We start from the raw sequence: 18,350 nt of genomic DNA on the forward strand, positions 1-18,350 counted from the left end.
CACCAATTCTTCAGCACTTAGCTTTTTTTATAGTCCAACTCTCACATCCATACATGACTACTGGAAAAAGCATAGCCTTGATTAGATGGACCTTTGTTGACAAAGTAATGTCTCTGCTTTTTAATATGCTGTCTAGGTTGGTCATAACTTTTCTTCCAAGGAGCAAGCGTCTTTTAATTTCATGGCTGCAGCCACCATCTGCAGTGATTTTGGAGACCCCTGCCCCCAAAATAAAGTCTGTCACTGTTTCTGCTTTTTCCCCATTTATTTGCCATGAAGTGATGGGACCGGATGCCATGATCTTAGTTTTCTGAATGTTGAGCTTTAAGCCAACTTTTTCACTCTCCTTTTTCACTTTTATCAAGAGGCTCTTTAACAGACAAAAAAAAAAAAAGAATCCTGAGGCCAGGAGAGGACATCTCTGCATCTTTGGAAAAGTCTGAATTCTGTGCTTTGACAACTTCCTCCCATTTCCCTGACAGTCAGGTGGATTATCCCCACTTCATGGATAAAGAGATTAAGAGTCCGGGACCTCACAGCTCAGAAGGATCAGAACGCCTCATTTATAGGACTACTTTGTCACTTCGGGTCCTGGTCACCCCCTCTCGGAAGCTGAGCTGCTCACACACCAGGCCCAGCGAAGGCCCAGGGCACAATTAGCCCTGGTTCCTCTTGATGTCACCTATTTCCCTCCCCTCACCTGGCCCTGATCACCCCGTCCCCACAAAGCCTGCCTGACTCATAGGGCTCTTTTGAGATCCGCAGCCGCCAGGGGGCGCGCCCTGCACACGATTTCCTCGCGGTGGCGGCGGCTGGTCCTTGGATCGGGTAATTCTGGGCCCCAGGAGTCCGCGTTCCCACCTCCCTTCACTAGGCTAGCCTAGCTGACAAGAACCCCACGAGTAAGGAAAATGATACGCCTGCCTCACTAACAAACACAGATGCAAAATTCTACCCGAAATGCTAGTACACAATGTGGCAATATGTAAAAAGGATGACATAGCACTTAGACGGATTTATCCCAGAAATGTGAGGTGGGCCTAGCATTAGAAAAGGAATCAGAATACATGGATAAAAAAGAAATATCCGTCAGTGTGGTACATCACATCAAGATAAATATGAATCAGATGTTGGGCCGGTGGGGGGATTTTTTGATAAAATTCAGCATCCTTTTGTGATTTAAAGAAAATCTTAGTGAAAGGTGGAAGCATTTCCTTTGAGTCTGAAAAGACTGCATGTGCCCATCATCACCACCGTTCAACTGTCCAAGGCTTGAGAGCACAGCAAGGTTAGGTAAAGGCTTAAAATGATAATGAGGTAATTCCCTGGCGGTCCACTAATTAGGCCTCTGTCCTTTCACTGCAGAGGAGTGGGCAAAAAAAAATTTTTTTTTAATGATAATGACTTGAAAAAAAATTATCAAAACTTCAGAGGTTTGTAACCCTATTAGATCCCATTTCCCCATAAAATTAATGCTGTACACCCTATCCTGAAATTAAATTCTTTTATAGTATTTTCAAAAAATGAATATAATTCTTTCATTGTAATATAAAATGTCAATAAAATAAATAATATGTATTATGATGTGTAAATTCTTGGGCACAACAAATCCCTTACAAATTTTCAAATCTCCCTCTAGGGGGCAGTACACCTCATTGAGAAACAGCCTACTTTAGAAAACCCACCAAAACACACAAATCCTAGTTGATTGATTAATTTTAAAATGTGGCAATTGTTCCAGTACAAAATCAATGTACAAAAATCAATTTAACTTCTATATAGTAACAAGCAATCAGGGGAAGTCATTTTATAAAAGTACCATTTATAGTAGAAATAAAAATACAAAAGTGAAAGTCACTCAGTCATGTTCAGCTCTTTGCGACCTCATGGACTGTCCATGGAATCTCCAGGCCAGAATACCTGAGTGCGTAGCCTTTCCCTTCTCCAAGGGATCTTCCCAACCCAGGGATCAAACCCAGATCTCCCACATTGCAGACGGATTCTTTACCAGCTGAGCCGCAAGGGAAGCCCCAATAAGCAATCAGGAAAAGTCATTTTGTAAAAGTACCATTTATAGTAGAAATAAAAATACACCTAGGACTGAATCTAAAAGCGATGCAGTTAAGATGTTTTTAAAATATATATGTCAAGGCTGTATACTGTCACCCTGCTTATTTAACTTATATGCAGAGTACATCATGCAAAATGCCCGGGTGGATGAAACACAAGCTGGAATCAAGATTGCCCCGAGAAATATCAATAACCTCAGATATGCAGATAACACCACACTTATGGCTGAAAGCCAAGAGGAATTAAAGTTTCTTGATTAAGGCGAAAGAGGAAAGTGAAAAAGCTGGCTTAAAACTCAAGATTCAAAAAATCATGGCATCTGGTCCCATCACTTCATGGCAAATAGATAGGGGAACAATGGAAACAGTGACAGACTTTATTTTCTTGAGCTTCAAAAATCACTGCAGATGGTGGTTGCAGCCATGAAATTAAAAGACGCTTGCTCCTGGGAACAAAAGCTATGACCAACCTAGACAGCATATTAAAAAGCAGAGACATTACTTTACCAACAAAGGTCCATCTAGTCCAAGCTACGATTTTTGCAGTAGTCATGTAAAGATGTGAGAGTTGGACTATAAAGAAAGCTGAGTGTAGAAGAATTGATGTTTTCAAACTGTGGTGTTGGAGAAGACTCTTGAGAGTCCCTTGGACAGCAAGAAGATCAAATTAGTCAATCCTAAAGAAAATCAGTCTTGAATATTCATTGGAAGGACTGATGCTGAAGCTGAAACTCCAATACTTTGGCCACCTGATTGGAAGAACTGACTCATCTGAAAAGACCCTGATGCTGGGAAAGATTGAAGGCAGGAAGAGAAGAGAACAAAAGAGGATGAAATGGTTGGATGGCATCACTGACCTGATACGACTTGATGGACAAGAGTTTGAGCGAGCTCCGGGAGCTGGTGATGGAGAGGGAAGCCTGGTGTGCTGCAGTCCATGGGGTCTCAAAGAGTCAGATACGACTGAGTGACTGAAATGAACTGACTGAGTGTTTATTTATTTACTTTTGGTTGCACTAGGTCTTCTTTGCTGCGAGAGGGCTTTCTCTAGTTGCAGCGAGCAAGAGCTACTCTTCATTGTTTTGCATGGGTTTCTTGTTGTGATGGCTTCTTTTGTTACGAGCACAGACTCTAGGCCCAGGCTTCAGTACTTGCAGAATGTGGGCTCAGTAGTTGGGGCACAAGAGCCTAGTTGCTATTTGCCATGTGGAATCTTACCAGACCTGGGATCAAACCCATGTCCCCTGCATTAGCAGGCTGATTCTTATCCACCAGGTAAGTCCTAAACATCTTAATTAACGTACAGAGATAGCATGTTACAAAGCACCTCCAAGCCCCTGAATTCCTTGTACCTTCACCCCGTCCAGGGAACAGGGATTATTATCATTCCTATTGGGCAGATGTGGAGACTGAGGCCCAGGTAAATGAATAACCTGCCCAAAGTCACCAAGTCTGCCCTGACTACGGCCCCAGGCACCATGCTGGACAGCCACCAAACCCAGAGCTGAAGCAGTTGCCTAAAGAGGCAAACAGCACCACCGTCGCCTCACCCAGCCACAGCTATAACATCATTTGTGTAAAATCTCCTCAGTCTTACCCATCTCAGCTGCACTTGGGAGCAGGAGATGAAGGTTGAACTCAAAGGAAAGGCCCCACTTCAGTTTTCCCCACCCAGTGCCACACCTGCCCCATCCCTCATACCTGGAAGAAAAGAGCAAACAATGATTCGGGGGGAGGCAGGAGTCCGAGCCCGAGAGCCCTCCCTGCCCCCACCCCCAGTGGAAAGGAAAGCGGACTGGGAAGGAGCAGTGGCTGCAGCATCGCACCGCAGGTCTGAGGTAGTGAGGGCTCCAGGCCCAGCCTCAGCTCAGAGATAGTTCAGTCCTGCGGCGGGAACGCCCAGCGGTCTGAACGGTAGGTGCCCTTTGTCTGCCCTGGGCCCTGAGGGGCGCCCCTCCCCTCGCTGCCTTAGGGGAAGGAGGACTCCGCCCCTCAAGGCTGGGCTCTGCGCGGAGCCTGGAGCCAGGAGAGTAGAACCCAGAGGTTTGAAGGGGCCGCCTGCTGCTCACCAGGCGGCGTTCCCTCTTCCCCGCCTCGAGGAGGGGGTGGCGGGGGTGGAGGGGAGGGGCCGTGGGGAGGGCCGCGGTGGGGTGAGGGTGGGGGGTTTGGGGCTACCAATCTCTTAGCCTTGAATCAACGTTATGATAATTTTTAAAGCTGGCCTGTCTCCAACCTGGGCAGGGTCATTTACAGGATGGTTCGGTAGTGATGATGACGCTCTTCTGCCCTCCAGCCAGACTCAGCCTGGCCTTGGAGTAACAAACAGGCCCACTGACCTGTTTTCCCAGTAGAAGAGCAGTCTTTCCAGGCTCGTTCTCATACTCCCAAGAACTCAGAAACGATGTCAGTTTTTAAAATGTCATTTTGTTTGTTTGTTTGTTTTTCCTTTACTCCTGGTGTCAAGTGTTTGGAGCTATAGGTAAGAGATTGGATGTGTGTTCTAGAAAGTTCATTTGGCTGTGGGACAAGGGATCTGAGGGGTAGGAGGGGTCCTGGGGGGAGTGAGGAGGTGATGTGTAAGGGGTCTGGGAGAGAGGAAGAAGTGGGGAGAGTCCAGAGGTTCTGGGAGATGGAATGGGCAGGGCGTGCACTCAGGCAGGGGCGGTGGGAGGGGAGGGGCGTGCTTGTCAGGACTGACAGGAAGGCTGGCTCAGGTCTGGCCCTTTGGGGTGACGGGGCATGGAGGGGTCCAGCATGGAAAAGCTCTGTGGGCACTGCCCGTGGAGAGTGAGTTGTCCTGGGAGTCTAGGGGGCATGCAGGGCCCCTCACGCCACATACCAACCCGCCTGGGGCCCTCCCTCATTCACCCCACAGCTCCCCAGCATGCAGCAGAGGACAGGAATCCCCGAGTGTCTTCAGAATGTTCCACACTGGGTGTCAGCTACGCTCCCCTACACTTCACCACCCCGCCCCTGCCCCCTCCACAGCAGCCCCGTGAGGGCTGGAGGCTCTGCCACAGGGCAGGACCCGGCTGACAGCTTCTGAAGGACCCCACCCCACCCCTGTGTGAGCAGTGCCAGGCTCTGCACAGTGGGGAGAAGGGAGCCCCCCAAACTCTCAGAGATGGGAGACAGCTACCTGCATGGTCTGAGACTCCTGACACAGACCCCCTCCCACCCAATCCTGGCTTACATGGGCGTCGAGGAGGCCTGCCACAGTGGGGCACGTGCTCCCTCTCACCCCTCAGGGCCCTCCCAGGTGCCAGAGTACCCAAAACCTTCAACGAAATCCGGAAACTTCCTGAGCAAATGAGCGCCTGTCCCCAGCTGCCTCAGGGGAAACCACCTTTTCCTGGCTGCCCTGTGGACCTCAGTGTCTCTTAAGCCCCAACCAGGACCCTCTGGGCACCCAGTTCAGCAGAATAGCCCCCCCTATTCCTCACCTCCCCCTCCCAGCCTCAGTGCTGAGCTGGGAGCCTAGAGCCACTTCGGGAGTCCACACTCTGCCCCAGGGAGGGCCAGGGGCAGGTGCCACCTCCTCTGGGTCCCAGATGGTCCAGGAAACACCCACACGTCGTTACTCCCCGACCTCACCCACCGGTACTGGCCTGGGCAGGACACTGGAGAGTCCAGGAGCCACTGGATCCAGCTGCCCCTCCTTGGCAGGGGCTTTGGGCACCAGATCCACTTCAGCACCGTCCGTTTGCTGAGGCCTCGGGCAGTGTATTCCCACCAAGACGAGCTCCAGGATCTGCAATTCGCAGGGCTTGGTGTGGGAGGATTGAGAGCCTCGTGAGTGTGTGCTGAACTCTTTGGAAAACTGGTGGTTTCACATGGCTTTACTCCATGACCCAGTGATTCCATTCCTATGTGTTTACCCAAGAGAATTAAAAACGTGTGTCACACAAAAGCTTGCAGTTGAATGTTCCTAACAGCATTATCCATAATAGGCCCAAGGTGGAAAAATTCCAAATGTCCATCAAAGGATGAATAGATAAGCAAAATGTGGTAAATACACACAGAGGAACATTATCCAGCCATGAAAAGAAATGAAGTTCTGATTCATGCTGCTGCTGCTAGGTCACTTCAGTCGTGTCCGACTCTGTGCGACCCCATAGACGGCAGCCCACGAGGCTCCCCCGTCCCTGGGATTCTCCAAGCAAGAACACTGGAGTGGGTTGCCATTTCCTTCTCCAATGCATGAAAGTGAAAAGTGAAAGTGAAGTCGCTCAGTCATGTGCGACTCTTAGCGACCCCATGGACTGCAGCCTACCAGGCTCCTCCGTCCATGGGATTCTGATTCATGCTACCATGTCAATAAACCATGAAAATGGTACGCTAGGTGAAAGAAGCTGGATTCTATTTATATGAAATGTCTAGATAGTCAAATCCATAGGGATAGAAAGTAAATGAGTGGATTTCTTTTCTTTCTTTTTTTCTTTTTTTGGTCACTTTGCATGTAGGATCTTAGTTTCCTGACCATGGGTCGAATGCAGCGGCCCCTGCAGTGGAAGTGCAAAATCTTAACCACAACTTCGTGAATAAACTAAAATCCACTGAATGTGATACTTTAAGATGGTGATTTTTTATGGTATATAAATCATCTCAATAGTGGCATTTTAAAAGATACAGTTAGAAGACAGACACTCCTTACTCCCCTTCCTGCCCTGTTCCTGTATCTTTCCATCCCCTCAACCTTCTAGCCTGCTTCCATCACATCACTATCTCATCTGTTCCTGTCCCATTTCCTTTGTAATTATGTATGTTCTTATAGGCTCTTCCTTCGGAGAAGGCAATGGCAATCCACTCCAGTACTCTTGCCTGGAAAATCCCATGGACGGAGGAGACTGGTAGGCTGCAGTCCATGAGGTCGCTAAGAGTCGGACACGACTGAGCGACTTCACTTTCACTTTTCACTTTCATGCATTGGAGAAGGAAATGACAACCCACTCCAGTGTTCTTGCCTGGAGAATCCCAGGGACAGGGGAGCCTGGTGGGGTGCGGTTTATGGGGTTACACAGAATCGGACACGACTGAAGCAACTTAGCAGCAGCTTCAGCAGGCTCTTATATGAAGAGGAGCATACTGTATAGATGATCTTGGCTTTTGCTTTTTTTCACTTAATAGTCCTTGCTGAAATTCATGCCATACGAATCCAGAGATCTTGCTCATTCTCTTTCTTTTCTTCCCTTTTTTTTTTTTAACAACTGCATAGTGCTCCTTTGTCTAGATATGCTACGCTGCTGCTGCTAAGTTGCTCAGTTGTGTCCGACTCTGTGTGATCCCACAGATGGAAGCCAACCAGGCTCCCCCGTCCCTGGGATTCTCCAGGCAAGAGTGCTGGAATGGGTTGCCATTTCTTTCTCCAATGCATGAAAATGAAAAGTGAAAGTGAAGTAGCCCAACCTTGTCCAACTCTTATCGACCCCATGGACTGCAGCCTACCAGGCTCCTCCACCCATGGGGTTTTCCAGGCAAGAGTGCTGGAGTGGGGTGCCATTGCCTTCTCCAAGATATGCTATAGTTTATCCAACCACTCTCCACGTAGGAGTACATTGTTGGCAGTATTTTTTAATAATGTTATTTATTTATTTTTGGCTGTGCTGGGTCTTTGTTGCCATGTGGGCTTTTCTCTAGTTGCGGTGAGCAGGGGCTACTCTCTAGTTGTGAGGCAGAGGCTTCTTACGGCCGTGGCTTCTCCTGTTGCAGAGCATGGGCTGTAGGGCGTGGGCTTAAGTAGTTTCAGCTTGTGGGCTCAGTAGTTGTGGCTCCCGGGCTCTAGTTGTGGTGCAGGGACTTGGTTGCTCCTTGGTATGTGGGATCTTCTCAGATCAGGGATCAAGCCTTGTCTCCTGCATTGGCAGGTAGATTCTTTACCACTGAGCCACCTGGGAAGCCCATATTGTTCCCAGTATTTTGCAATTAAGAAGTAATGCTTCAATGAAAAACCTTTTGCGTATGCATTTTCACATTGTTGGAGGTCTAGCTTCAGGATAAATTCCTAGAAGTGGAGTTGCTGGGTTCAAGGGTGCGCATGTATTTAATTTCATTTGGTATTGCCAAATTTTCCTGGACAGAATTGCACCAATTTACATTCCCATCAGCAATGTATTCCAGCACCTGTTTCCCTTCAACCCGGACAGCAGAATGTGTGTGATTTTCCCCTTCAACCCGGACAGCAGAATGGGATTTTTTTTTTTTTTTTTTGCCAGTCTGAATAGGTGACAAATGGTACCTATCTCAGTGTTATTTTCAGTTGCCTTTCTCTAATTGTGTCCTTGAGCATTTTTTCCCCATATGTTTGAGGACCATTTTTATATCTTTTCTGGTAAACTGTCTATTCATGCCTTTACTCTTATTTTATTACTGGATTTTTTAGTTTTATTTTCAGTTTTTAAGAGTTACTTATATATTAGGGATATTTGCCCTTTGTGGTATTATGTTGAGACTATTTTCTTTCAGTTTGTCAGTTATCTGTGGACTTTATGCGTCATGCAAAGTTTTTAAATTTTCACTTGTGTGTATTAGTTGCTTAGTCATGTCTGACTGTTTGTGACCCCATAGGCTGTAGCCCACCAGGCTCTTCTGTCCATGGAATTCTCCAGGCAAGACTACTGGAGAGGGTAGCCATTCCCTTCTCCAGGGAATTTTCCCAACCCAGCGCTTGAACTCAGGTCTCCTGCATTGCAGGCATATTCTTTACTGTCTGAGCCACCAGGGATAAATTTTCACATAGTCAAATTTATTGATCTTTTCTTTACATCTTCTGGGTTTTGAATCATGGTTAGAAAGCCTTACCCAATATCAGAGCTAAAGAGGAAGTCCCCCATGTTTTCTTCTGGTCTTTGTGTTGCTTTAGTTTTTACTCTTAGAGCCCTAATTCACGTCATTTATTCTTTTGCTGGGTGTGACATATGGATTTAATTTTATCTTTTTTACCATTTATAACAAAGTCCATTTTTAGAATGTATCAAAGATGGCTTCTCGAGTCACTGGGGTAAAGATGGGTTTGTGTCTGTTTCTAAATTTCTGTCTATTGCAATTTGTCTATTCATGTACCAGTGCCACCCATTTCTAATGACAGAAGCTTTCTCTTTTTTAATCTCTGCTAAAGCTATTTCCTCCTCACAGTTTTTCTTTCCCAGTGTTTTCCTACCTGTTCTTGCATGTTTATCTTTCCAGATGGACTTTTCAACTCATATATCTTCATAAAACAGCTTGCTGGTAGTTTTATTTGGATTGTATTGAATTTACAAATTAAGTTAGGGAGAACTGACATCTTTGTAATGTCGACTTATCCTGTCCAAGAATAGGAGATGTCTTTCTGTTTGTTCTTAGTGTCTTTCAAGAAGGTTTTAAAATTTTCCTCGTGTATTTTTATGCATTTCTCATTAAATTTGTTCCTAAGCATTTAATTTTTTTTTAATTGTGAAAAGGCTTTCTCCACCTTTCTGACCTCTGTTTATTGTTTGTATATATAAAAGCCATTGAATTTTGTATTTTAATTTTGTATCCTGCTATTTCAGCAAGGTCTCTTACTATTTGAATTAGTTTTATCATTGGTTCTCTGGGTTTTTTTTTTTTCAGGTATAACATTATATGATCTGCAAATAGATATATATATATTTTTCTTCTTTACTCAGTCTTAGGCCTTAAATTGATTTATTTTGTCTAGTTGTATTAGCTGATATCTCTGGTACAATGTAGAATAGTGGTGTAGACAGTCTATTCTTGCCTTGTTCCTGATCTTCCAGTGTTTCTTAGTTAAATAAGATGTTTATTTAAGGCTGTAGGGCTACCTTTTACCACGTTGAGAACATATCCCTCCCTTCCTATTTCACTGCGAGATGTTATTATGAATTGGTGTTGAATTTTGTTAAAGACTGTCTTGGCATCTACAGGAAAAATCATCGGACTTCCCTGGTGGTCCAGTGGTTAAGACTCCACGCTTCCACTGCAGGGGGCGTGGATTTGATCCCTGGTTGGAGAGTTAGGATCCCACGTGCCATGGGGCAACTAAGCCTGCATGCCACAACTACAGAGCATGCCCCCTCCCCCCAGAATCATGATTTTCCCCTTAGGTTCATTAGTACGGTGCATGCTTGTTATGGGTTGAATTGTGTCCACCCCCAAAAGAAGTTATATGTTATTATAGTTATAGTTATTAGAAAGAAGTTGAAGTCTAACTCCTAGCACCTCATAATGAAATTTGGAAATAAGGTCTTTTCAGAGGTGACCAAATTAAAATGAGGTCATTAGTGAAAGTGAAGTTGACTCTACAGCCCATCAGGCCCTCCGTCCATGGGATTTTCCAGGCAAGAGTACTGGAGTGGGGTGCCATTGCCTTCTCCATTAACAGCAGCTAGGCATATTATATTTACTTGGAGCTGGTATACTTGGTGACAGCCTTAGTGCCCTAGGACACGGCGTGCTTGGCCAGCTCCCCAGGTAGCACCAAGCGCACGGCAGTCTGGATCTCCCTGGATGTGATAGTCGAGTGCTTGTTGTAATGCCTCGCCAGCGATGCGCTCGAAAACGTCGTTGACGCAGGATTTCATGATTCCCATGGCCTTGGACGAGATGCCGGTGTCCGGATGGACTTGATTCAGCACCTTGTACACGTACACAGAGTAGCTCTCCTCGCGGCTGCGCCTGTGCTTCTTGCTGTTCTTCTTCTGGGCCTTGGTCACAGCTTTTTTAGAGCCCTTTTTAGGGGCAGGAGCAGACTTAGCCGGTTCAGTCATGTCTATAATGACAACACCCAACAACACAGAAAGATCTTGAAAAATCCAACATGATCGTGTCCTTATAAATGGGAACTTTGGACACGAGATAGATACACAGGGAGAACACATGTGAACACAAAGGTGCAGATCATGGTGTTGTGTTATAAGCCAAGGAATGTCAAAGACTGCCGGCAAACCACCTGAAGCTAAGGAGAAAGGCGCAGGGCAGATCCTCCCTCACAACCCTCAGAAGGACCCAGCCCTGATGACACACTGCTCTTGGACATCTAGCCTCCAGATCTGTGAGACAGTAAATTTCTGTGTTTAAGCTGCCCAGTTTGTGGTGGCTTGTTACGGCAGTCCTAGCCAACATATACTATTAATGGATTTCCTAATGTTAAACCAACTTCATATTCCTGGAATCAATCCCACTTGGTTTTGGCTGGCTCCTAATAATATCCAGGATACTAACAAAATATAAGTAGTGTTTCAGAGTAGCATGGAATTGAGAGCAAGTCAGAGTTCATGTTTGTCTTTCGTATCCCTATTTTCCATGGTGTCTGCTCGTCCCTCGAGTTCAACATGGCTCTCCCCTTTCCTGAGCTCTCAGGAGAATACTGTTTGTTAGTTTTCTGTGTCCTGAAAAGTTCTGTGTGTCCAGCTCCACTCCTCTCCCTGAGATCCCATCCCCTTGGCTAGATGGTCGTGGGGGAACTGGTTAATGAGGTTACTTGAGTACTCCACCCCAAGACATTAAGCTCCGTATTGAGCCACTCCCCTTGCCAGCAGGTTTTCTTTGAAAGTAAAAACGTTAGTTCAGTCGTGTCCAACTCTTTGCAACCCGATGGGCGGTAGCCCGCCAGGCTCCTCTGTCCATGGAATTCTCCAGTCAAGAATAATGGAGTGGGTAGCCATTCCCTTCTCCAAGGGATCTTCCTGACCCAGGGATCGAACCTGGATCTCCCACATTGCAGGCAGATTCTTTACTGTCTGAGCCACCAGGGAAGCCCATGGGATCTTTAAAAGAAATTACTGTTTTTAAGAATTTCACTTGGGGGACTTCCCTGGTGGTCCAGTGGCTAAAATTTCACCCTCCCAATGCGGGTGGCCGGGGTTCAACCCCTGGTCAGGGAACTAGATCCCTCATACCGCAACTGAAAAACCACGCATGCTGCAATGAAGGTCGAAGATCCAGCATGCTGCAGATAAGACCCGGCACAGCTAAATAAATTTTAACACAAAAGAAAAATTTCACTTGGGAAACTCTGTTATGTACAGGAGCAGTGAAGATAGGGGTCTGCTGTCCTGCAGTACAAAAGTTTCCCTCCAGGGCTCTGGTGGGGAGGAGGCTATGAAGTCCTGCAGAACTAGGAGGAGGGAACGGGCTCAGCTCTGGGTGACAGACACTCTCTCAAGAGAAGTGGAAAGGGCTGCCTTGTGAGGGAATGAGGTGCCCATTTACAGGAGGATGTAGCAGAGGTGGGGCAGTCAGTCAAAGAGCCATCAGAGGTGAAGAGGAGGCGAGGGGAGAGAGGAGGAGGGGAAGGGCACAAGAGTGGAGTCAGACAGGGTGTATAGGATCCCAGGGCTGCCATTTCCTAATTGTGTGACTGGGGCATCTCCCGGAGGCTCAGTTCTGTCATCTGTAAAATGGGGCTAATGAGAGCTCCTGCCAAGGGTGGTTGTGAGAATTAAATGGGAAAAGCGCCTACACCGCAGGCCCCGTGATGGCACCGCTTGGTGAATCAGTTTATAACAACCAACCAGCAGGGACCTGGAGCCAGAGCATCATCAGAGCCCTGCCCCTTCCCCCCACTCTTTTTGGGGGACCAGGCTCTTCCTGGCTTGTCTGGAAACCTCCCTCCCAACCCCCAACAAGAGCAAGGCCAATGCCTCTCCCACTCCACCAGACTGGGTGCCCTGGACAGGTCACTGTCCCTCTCTAGGTCTCTTTCCTCATCTGCTAGAGGAGGTGGGAGCTGCCAGAGATGGGCTCTGGGGTGGGTCCTTCCAGTTCTAAGATCCTAGGATGGCTGGGCTTCTGAGTAGCCATGTGTACATGTCTCTGCTCCTGGGGACCCAGTGTCTTCACAAAACGAGGGGTTTGGGCTAGATGGAAATAGTAGCTAAGCCCTGCTGAACACTAACTCTCAGCTAGGGCCCACTCTAGTGCTTTATGTGACTCAGTCCATTTAATCCCCACAGCAACCCCGTGGGGTGGTGCTACTATCATCATTTTATAGGTGAGGTGACGGGGTCACAGAGAGTGTGGGTCACTTGCCCAAGGTCACACAGCTGACATGAACCCAGGCGGTGAGTCCAGGACACATTCTTGCAACCACCACGAAACTTTGTATTTCAGAGTGTTGTGGCTCTAACACTCTGAAATACATAAGGGAGGGCTAAGCATCCTGTGAACTCTACCCTTGTGAAGGCTGAAGCAGCCACATTTTCTCAGCCAGGACCCCAGCTTCACTTATGAACATGTGGGAGTTGCCCAGCCCAGAGGCAGTGCTGCTCAATACCGCTTACCTATATGTGATCATCACTCACTTCTGCTAGAAGCCCATTTTACAGACAGAAAAATGAGGCTCTGAAAGGATAGTGGACTTGTTTGGATCACACAGCCAGTAACTGGCAGAGTGAGGACCCGAGCCCAGAACTCCCTGGCTTCACCAAGCAGTACTGTCTTTCCTAGAACAAGCCTCAGCCTCACCTGCCTGCACACTCCACCACTAACCCCAGAGAGGCAGCATGAGTTTAGGGCCCTGGAAGAGACACAAGAGGCCAGGTGGGGATGCTGAAGATGGGGGTAGGGCTTTGTGGTGGAGACATGACATTAGGGCCAAGCCTGATACCAAGATGTGCCATGTATAGAGGCAAGGAAGAGCCTTTCAGACTGTGCAGGTCCCCATTAGACAAGGTCTGAGTGCAGGGAAGCTGGGAGCCCTTGAGAGGAGCACTGGGAACCCCTGAGAAGAGCACTGAGAGCCTGGGGAGGCTGCATCCCAGGGCAGGGGCAGTGGAGTGCGATTTGCCTGGGACAGTCAGGCAAGGGCACAGCCTTGGAACATTGTTCTGTGGGCGGTGGGTCATGGCTACATATTTGCAAGGCTCTGTAAAGGACTGGACCTACACCTGGGAGTGGGGGGTTGGGGATGTCTGGGAGGCCTGGGACAGGCCATGAAGAGGCTGGGTTAGTCAGAGTGACTTAAGTACATGACATCACCCAAGACTGGGAACACTGGGCTTCCAGGTGGTGCTAGTGGTTAAGAGCCCACTTGCCAACGCAGGTAGATGTAAGAGACGCAGGTTTTATCCCTGGGTCGGGGAGATCCCCTGGAGAAGGAAATGGCAACCCATTCCAATATTCTTGCCTGGAGACTCCCATGGACAGAGGAGCCTGGCGGGCCACAGTCCGTAGAGTCGCATAGAGTCCTACACTACTGAAGCGACTTAGTGTGCAGGGGAACACAGGAGGGAGAGATGGTGGGTCTGAACTTCTTCATCTTCGAAGTGGGCTGACCTAGGCCTCCGATGAGCATAATAAGCATGTCTGTCCTGCCATCCCAGAGCCCCTACTGTGTGCCAGGACTGGTCACTCACAAACCTTCTCTATCTTATTTGGGGAATATGCCCCTCCTTCTGTCCTCCCATCATTGCACAAGTAAATAAATATTCGATATGGGTCTGGAACCAGCTTTCCCCATTTGACAAGGGCCCTCTTTGCACCTCCAGGGGTCTGGGTCTGGCTCCTCCATCCCGAATTGGCACCCCACTCCAGTATTGTTGCCTGGAAAATCCCATGGATGGAGGAGCCTGGTAGGCTCCATCCATGGGGTCGCACAGAGTCGGATACGACTGAAGTGACGCAGCAGCAGCAGCAGCAGCATGGACATGAAAAGGGGCTTTCCTAGTGGCTCCCACCAGGAAAAAATCTGCCTGCAATGCAGGAGACCCAGGTTGGATACCTGGGTCTGGAAGATCCCCTGGAGGAGGAAATGGCAACTCCATCCAGCAGTCTTGCCTGGAGAATCACATGGACAGAGGAGCCTGGCCGGCTACAGTCCATGAGGTCGAAAGAGGTGGGACACGACTGAGTGACTATCACACGCACAAACACGGACATGGAGATGGGTGCTCGCCTCTTTGTGTCCTTCTTTTCCCAGCCCCCTGGCTCAGTGCCAGCCTCGGCTGGGCCCTGGGGGATTCCTGGAGATGTAGGGAGGAAGGGACGGGAGAACACGGACCCGATCAAGCGGTCAGGGGTTGGGCTGAGGCGCGCGGGCCCCCAGATCCTCTCCTACTTTCCAGCGGGAACTCCGCAGCCACCTCACGCCCGGGTCGCCTCGGAGCTCGGCACCAGTTCGCATGCGCATCAATCCTGTCCCTTCAGCCTCGCTGGAAACCACGCCCCCGTCCCCAGCTGGGCGGAGGCCGCGGGGCGGGGCGGGCCGCCCAGGGAGTCCTAGCTCGAGCCCCCGCCCCAGGCCAGCCCCAGCCGATCGCGGGCCGGAGCCGGAGGCCACTAAGTGGGGGGAGGTCCAGCCTCTGTTCCGGTCCCGGCGCCGAGCGCTGCATCCCCGAATCCGCTGGACCCGCGGCGGCGCGGCAGGTAGAAGACGCTGCGCAGAGGGAGGCGTGTGCGAGCGCGCGGGTGTTCATGTGTGTTTCGGGGGTGTGTGTGTACGGGTGCATTGCGGGGCAGCGCGTGCCCTGTGATCACGAATCGGTGGGTGTGGGGGTACACACCCCGCCGCCGGGGAGGAAAGAGGTGAGCGCTGGCTTTGAGGCCCCGGGGTGGAGGGGCGAGGACCGCCTGGGATCCGCCCCGGCCCCCGGGGCTCTCCCCACCCCCATCCGCGACGAGGGGCGTCTTCCCACTGCACCTGGGTGTTCCGGAGCTGTTTTCCTAGTTCATACCAGCTGGGGGGTTAGCTCCCGGGGCTTGACTGGCTCTTCCCCTCCTCTTCCTCAGGATTCCCTTTCCTATCCCTTTCCAGACCTCCACCCTTTCAATTCTACAACCCCTCCGGGGTGCTTCCCCATCCCCCGTCCCTGGCCGCTTGGGAAAAGGGGCAAGGCCAAAGCCGGTTCCCTTCCTGATCCTCTTGTCAGGTTGAATAGGGGCCTTTTCCCTGGGCTGCAGGGCTTGGGTGTATGTGTGAGGGGGCCGGGGAGGCAGGCAGAACTGGGGGAGAATGGGTCTTGCGCTTCTCGGATCATGCTTCCCTCCTTCAGAGTTTGGGAGTCGGAGGAGACCCACCAGGGTTCCAGAGGTGAAGCAGGACGGATGATTAACAGGTGCCAAGTTCTCTCCAGGTTTCATTTCCTGTGGTGAGAGTCAACCCAGACCCCACAGGGTTGAGGAGAGTGGGGCTCAGAGGGTGGAGGCTACTCTTGCTCTCAGGACTGCTAAACCAGAATTTTGTACCTGAGTTGGCCTGGCTCTCAAATCAGAATCCTTTCCCTGCACCAGCAGCTAGAGAGAAGTGCGAGGTCAATTATTTTTAGGATTCTGGGGAGGGAGAAATCTGGGCAGACTTCCTGGAAGAGAGGGAGTTTGAGAGTGGGGCTCAGTCTACCCATACTTATGTGAGGACTCCTGAGGGAACTATTGTTCTGCTGCAAGGATTGAGACCCTCCTACCCAGGGTCTTTGGGCCTGGCCTTTGCTGCGGTCTGGAGTTCCCCGGGTGGGGGTGGGGAGGCCTGGCTGCTTTCCCTGCTGAGGGCGGGGCAGGGTGGACCCAGCTGTTGCTGCTTCAGGCCAGAGCTGGAAGCCAGGACATCGAGGTGCTTAGGCGGGGTCATTACCCTGAGGAACCTCTCTTCTGACTGATGAAGCGGATGGGTCAAACCCGGAAGCCCCTGCCCAGAGTTGCACACCAATGCACCCAATGCACCCAAACCTTGCCCCTGCCCAGGAGCTGGGCGAGGTTTCACTGTGAAGGATACATCTGTACTGGGTGCTGAAGGATGAAAAGTTCACCCAGCAGAAAAGAAAGGGCAGGGCACTGCAGGCCTGGGGATAGATGAGTGAAGGCCTGGAAGCATGCAACTGCATGTGGTCCAAGGGTAGGGGCGAGAATAACAGCGAAGCGCAGCGTGCCGCAGTGGATGGGGTCCCAAAGAGTCGGACAAGAGTTAGGGACTGAGCAACGACAAAAAAGGGCATTAGATCATCACATGTGTGGCTCTGGGGTGGGTGAGTTGCTCTGGAGGCCAGTGAGCAGAGGGCCAGAGCAAGGAGAAGCCCCCTTCTCTTTCCCCTTGCCTCTCCCCTTCCCAGCTCCCCACCCAGACTTGGCTTGGCACCCAAGGAGGGATCTGATAGGGCTTCCCATGGGAGAGGGGTGGAGCATGGGGAAGGGTGTCTGGGGGAGCCCTTTCTGAGTTGGGGCCACCACTGGCGGTGGAGCAGGTTTGGGGAAGTTGATGAGGTGTGAGAGGCCTGTGGGTTTTGGGGGGTGTGTGTGGGGGGGTGACGTCCAGAACACTGGTCCCAGGCCAGTGCTGTCTCTGGCTGCTTCTGCCCTTGACTTCCCTGCAGGCTCCCGGGACAGCCCCGAGCCCTGGTGCCTGAATGGGAGGCCCTCTTGGAGCCCCCAGTGGGCACTGCAAAACCTGCCTCCATGACCTCTCCTACCTGCAGGGCCTGACATGTGTCAAGCTTCCTCCCAGCCGAGACTGGCTCTGCACGTGACCTTGAGGCAGGAAACTTCCCCTGTGAGTCTCAGTTTCTTCATATGTGAAATGGGGATAAATGCTGCCTAAACGTAGGGATTCGGGGGTTGATGATGAAGTTAATTTGTATCACTAAAAGTGCATTACAAAGTACATGGTGTTTAGTCATCATTATAACTAATAACTATAACTATAATAACATATAACTAACCGCATCACTTAGTCCTTTCTTCCCTGGGGAAGGAACAGCCCAGAGGAAGGAGGGGCCGACTTTGGGAGAAGGGTGAAAGGAAAGAGGAAGCCCCTCTTGGCTTCTGTGGTTGGAAACTGTGGCCCTCTCAACCCACTCCCGTGGGTGGGCTTGCTCTCCGGGGCCAGGCAGGCAGGAGATCTGTCTGCTGCTGGTCTTCTCGCCTCACCCGGCCTTCCTCTGCCCTCCTGTGTACTCTAGTGTCCTGAGTGCCTTTAAAACCCCCCCACTCCACTCCTCTAGCCCCTCCAGAGACCTGCCCCTTCATGCCTTCCCTTTCTACTCAAAACATTCCTTGACTGGCAGTAGCCTCCCCCCGACCCCCCCGGGCCTTATCTTCCGGGCCCCCACTCTGCAGCATCTCCTCCCTGGGTTGATGGTGATGCCCTGGGATTGCCTCACTTGCTTTGGCCTCAGGCCTTGCCTTTCCTTGCTCGCTAACAGCAAAATGGGCCAAGTCCCTTTGGGGTTCTAATCCAGGATGTTTTAGGAAGCCAGCCTTCAGGCTTGGATGTAGGAAATTGTGCAATGTGAGCATTCGCTTGCCTGTAATGGCCTGAGTTCCTGCTCCCGGTTCTAATTGCTCAGGGCTGTGTTTCCAGGGGCTCTGGCTTTCCCG

At 50.1% G+C, this 18,350-nt stretch overlaps 1 protein-coding gene and 1 pseudogene across 6 annotated transcripts in view; one reads left to right on the plus strand and one right to left on the minus strand.

Annotated features, from left to right (window-relative positions):
- Positions 1-10,446: 10,446 nt before the first annotated feature.
- On the minus strand, positions 10,447-10,813 carry LOC147358326 (histone H2B type 1-C/E/F/G/I-like; annotated as a pseudogene).
- Positions 10,814-15,189: 4,376 nt separating this feature from the next.
- Positions 15,190-18,350, plus strand: part of CAPN5 (calpain 5) — a 57,265-nt gene continuing 54,104 nt past the window's right edge. For 2 of the 6 annotated variants that reach the window (XM_086340909.1, XM_086340913.1), the window contains exons 1-2: positions 15,190-15,410; positions 17,450-17,523. The gene's annotated coding sequence lies outside the window, so the exon portion shown is untranslated. Of the gene's footprint in view, positions 15,570-17,449; positions 17,524-18,350 lie in introns of all 6 variants that reach the window. The other 4 variants (XM_086340908.1, XM_086340911.1, XM_086340912.1 and 1 more) reach the window with 4 other exon arrangements.

The sequence above is a fragment of the Bos grunniens genome, chromosome 15, assembly GCF_055505025.1.
Source record: "Bos grunniens cultivar Pamir isolate PY7600 chromosome 15, Bosgru_T2T1.0, whole genome shotgun sequence".
NCBI classification, from domain to species: Eukaryota; Metazoa; Chordata; class Mammalia; order Artiodactyla; family Bovidae; genus Bos; species Bos grunniens.